Source organism: Suricata suricatta, chromosome 3 (genome assembly GCF_006229205.1).
Source record: "Suricata suricatta isolate VVHF042 chromosome 3, meerkat_22Aug2017_6uvM2_HiC, whole genome shotgun sequence".
In the NCBI taxonomy this organism is placed as follows: domain Eukaryota; kingdom Metazoa; phylum Chordata; class Mammalia; order Carnivora; family Herpestidae; genus Suricata; species Suricata suricatta.
In genome coordinates, this window is record NC_043702.1 from 108,641,407 (window position 1) to 108,645,916 (window position 4,510).

General features: G+C 36.8%; 1 pseudogene; it reads right to left on the minus strand.

Annotated features, from left to right (window-relative positions):
• Positions 1–3,395: 3,395 nt before the first annotated feature.
• LOC115286585 lies at positions 3,396–4,284 on the minus strand (annotated as a pseudogene).
• Positions 4,285–4,510: the final 226 nt, after the last annotated feature.

A 4,510-nucleotide genomic window follows, 5' to 3' on the forward strand; every position in this document is an offset into this window, starting at 1 on the left:
TGCTTAGCACACTTAAGACTGTTGGAAATAAAGAAAGCAACCCCGAATGTAGGAAAAAGGGAAGTATGTAAAAAAAGAGATAAGGAATGAAAAGACATTTTTGTTGAGGGTAAAAGAAAGTAATTTTATCCTAAATGAGACTGGTTGTTTGCAGAAAAATAAGTTAGGAAAAAATTTTACAGCAAAGAAGAGTTGTAAAACGTTCTTTGGAAATAAATTTTATGTGTGTTCAAGATGAATTAAGGTTAAGATAAATGGAATTTTAAAAGTACACTGGTATAAGGTTGAAACTGCTGTCCTCTCTGTTTAAAAGACAAAGTTTTCTTGGATTGTTGGTCTGCTCTTGATAAGACAATGTAAACAAAGGTTTCCTCTTTTGTCTGCCAAAAAAAACCAAAGCTTTATTTCATTTTTATCAGGTCTTTGATTGTTTAGTTAAAACTTCTCAATGTTAAAGGAGCTAGGTTTTGCTAATGACTGTATAATTCTATACATTCACCTTTAGGATCTTTTATTGCCACTTTGGTTAAATAAATCAAGTTTTAAAATTTGTAATGATCTGTAACCTTATTTAGGATGTGCTTTATTACTTCCTAAGGTTTCAACAAACTTCCCAGAATTTAAATGGTAAAAAAGTCTTTTGATGAAGAAGGCTTTTTTATTTGAGATGCCAAGTTACTTGAAAAAGCACTGTTGCACAATGGCAAACCTTAGGTTTTAATACACAGGTAAATGCTGTAACTGCCCAAATATATATGCAATTCCTAAAGTTTCAATGTTTTGATATAAAGTTACTAGTTAATATTTTGATTACTTGAAGTGTTATGTGTCACAGAAATAACTGAATTTCTTTGTTAATTGCATCATAATGAACTCTCATCAGATCTTTAACAGTGTCCGTTTCTGAGATTTTGTCATTTATAATTGTTCTTATTTTCTCACAAAACGTGTTTCTTCTTCAAAGAGATTTATAAAAAGGATTTTAAAACAAGTACAGCTATTTGACATCTTTAAAACAATACTAAAATGGGTAAGAACTTCTAGAGCTAAAAAGTTGCATTCAAAATGAACAAAAATTAGAAACATGGGACTAAATAGACAGAAATATTATAGTTTTGTAACTCTTGTTAGAAATATTGCTGGTTCTCTAATGTTTGCTTATCCAGATGAAGAAAACTTTCTTTTAAGATAGCTATGCCATACAGAAATGTCATAAAGTATTCATTTGTAGACTGAAGTATTTATCTTTTCTCTCTACCTAAATCCTCTGAAATTCAAAAACTCTTAGTGAGTATTCTTTCTTTCATGGCAATTACAATTTGCTTGCATAAGTTCGATAAGAATCTGTGCATCTTGTAACAGGACACCATTGGAAATACTGGTTATTTTACCAAGGCTTTGGCTGGAATGTCATATCTGAGAGTCACGTATAGACTCAGATATGACCAGATAGCTTTAAGGAACTAAGGTTGACTTTATGAAATATAGAGCCATAAAGCCTCTTGGAAATGTTAGCTGGATACCTTGCTTAAAGAGTTCCCAACATCTTCCCAAGGTGAGTAAATAATGTCACTTCCTGGCAGGTACAGGAACCTCAGGATATCTTGGGGACCTCATGAAGAAGAATTCACCCAGTTCTACAGGTATTGCAGGCCTATCTGATGAGAAGTACTTGGCTTGGCGTCTGGCCTGGAGAGACTACTAAAGTTCAACCTGGAGATTCCTAATAAAAGGTCTCAGCAAAATAAACTTTGAAAAATTCTCATAAACAATTGCTCTTCTTGCTGAGCTTATATAAGTAATTAGGCCAGCATTGTTAATACTGGACTTGTTCTACAAATTCATTGGTCTCAATTTGGCTATCTCATTTCCAAATGGGGATTTTAGAGAGAAAAACTATATTTCAACAGTGCACTGTTACGGATGTTAAATTCTAGTTCTGATGGTCTTTGAATGTTTGTTGTTTCCCCAAATTAGACAACTGGAGGTTAACCTTCAGAAAAATTGTCACAGTATTTCACGTATACACAATTTTCTGTGCTTGTTATTCTGTGGAGATGATAATAAGACCCCATAGTCATATGATTATTTAAACAACAGGGAAACAGAGTGGATCTCTAACTATGCAAACCATATTTTCTCCCTAAACCTGATCTGACATTTACTAGATTTATCACTACATTTATCACCCCATATAAACCCAGGATATCTGGTTTATTCAAAAGATGGGGGTCACCGCTTTCAAATACTTGGAGGTGGACTTCACAGATATACAACCAAGCAAAGGATTCAGCCCTTATTAACGTTTCAGGTATCACCCCATGTGTCCATCACTCCAGAATTAAGTAAGCCAACTCAGAACTCTCAACCTGGCAAAGTGATCCTGACCCAGTCAACCCACTTAAACTGACCCTCAAAAAGACACTGACCCCTAAGATCTCCAGCCCTGCTCCAGCCACATGCCAGAAGCTGGCTGGTCTACACATGGCAGAAGCTTTAGGATTCGCCATTCCGATAAGATAGACTGTCCTTACTCTTTGCCATGGAATTCACAGAGGTTACCCCAGAGAACTGGAAAAATAGTGAGAGGTTCTTTTTCACACTTACCTTCCTTTTATGGATAGGATGTTCTGTTAGTATTGATTGCTTCTAATATGGACCCACTTGTAAGAGCAGGGGCAGCTGTAGTTGATTACCAAGGAACAGTAGTCTAGGTCCAGGTGCCAGGACATGAAAACTCAGCACAAAAAGCTGAACTCATTGCCCTAAATCAGACACTAAGGCTGATGAAAGGAAGAACTGTCAACATCTATACGGACAGCCAGTATTGCTTTGCCACAGCACATGTACATGGGTCTCTATACAAAGAGTGAGGGCTCCTAACTTCGTCAGGAAAGGATATTAAAAATAAAAAGATCTTCAGCTTGCTGGAAGCCATCTGGCTGTCAACTAAAGTGTCAATAATCCACTGCAAAGGACACTAGAAAGGCTCCTCTCCGGAGACAGTTGGGAATCAGCAAGCTAACACCGTCACTTGAGAGGCCCCCCCAAAAGCCAGCCCTGGGATGTTCTCCTCAGTGCTGGGAGCAGCATCAGCCTTGCTGGATGACACAGTCACAGTGAGGAAATAGTAGATGTTTGCACAGATCCTGCCATGAAACAAAACTAGTATCTCCTTCCACTACTGGCTCATATTGAGGATGTATCTGCTGTTATTGATTAGGCTTCACAATATTCCAAATCAGACCAATATTACCCACATAGATACCTCATGAGAGGAAGCATATTCCTACCCCTACAAAGGAGATTTTATTTTATTTATTTATTTTTGACCAATATATTTCTTTTTATTGTTATTTAAAGTTTTCTCCAATGTATTTCAGTAAGTGAGTATTTTATTTTATTCCACTGTTGGCCATAGTTTGAGCCCTACACACTCCCTTCCCTTTCACCTCAAAGGGAACTTCTTTGTATGTAGCTACACACTCATCATTAGTGCAGAGATCTGGCTGGATCTGCTCCCAAATCTTCTTCTTAGGATTTAGCTCCTTGTCAGACTCTCCAGGAAAAGCATCAAAAACAATTCTGTGTCCTGAGATACTACTCCCCTCATCTTTGCAGGTTTTAGGTTACAAAGTAAAATCACCATCCAATTTCGCATCTGTTCAAGGGGAACATGACTCACCAGGCCACTGACAACTGTTCTTGGGGTTGTTTCTCCAACATCTACTTCTTCTACATATGAGGAATCTGCATCAGGATGTTTTCTGGTAGTGATGATACCACCAACTCAAAGATCCAGACAAGAAACATCTATTGGCTTAGAGTCAGCACTTCCTGTTGCTCATTGTTGTTTTTTCTCCTTTTTCTCTTAATTTCAATTTTCTCTTTCATATTTTCTTCTGTTCTTCTTCCTGTCATCTGTTCTTTGGCACCAGAAGATATAGTTGTTATTGGTATAGACTCTATCACTTTTTCAGAAACTGGGGAATTAGCTTGCAGTAAAGTACCAGATAGGAATGGTATTTGTTTCACTCCATTTTGAATTTCTGCCTGAATTATCTCTTCTTTCAATTCTTCAGTTTCTTTCTTTAATTTGGCATTTTCAACTTGAGGTTTCTTCTCTTCTCTCAAAGTTGCCTGCAAAATTGCTTTCTCCATAAGAAAAACAACTTGCTGCTTTAAATATTCAATAATTTGATCTGCTTCTGCACCCTTTTGTTCCAGTCTCTTCAAAATAGCACCATTAGTTGCCATTTTTGCCAAGAAATGGCAGAAAATCATAAATCAGTGGACAGAGTAACCTGGAGACCCTCACTGGGTAGTCTTAGTCTCCAAAGGAGATTTTAGTTCATTGAAAGAGTCTTCCAATAGACCCCTGTAGATTCGAAACATAAGACTATGAATGGGTTAAAAGAGTTGCATTTAAGTCTGGACCAGAGAAAATGAGCCTAATTTAGAGATAAGAAATAGAAAACAAAGACAATACATAGTCCCTTCCCAAAGTCCA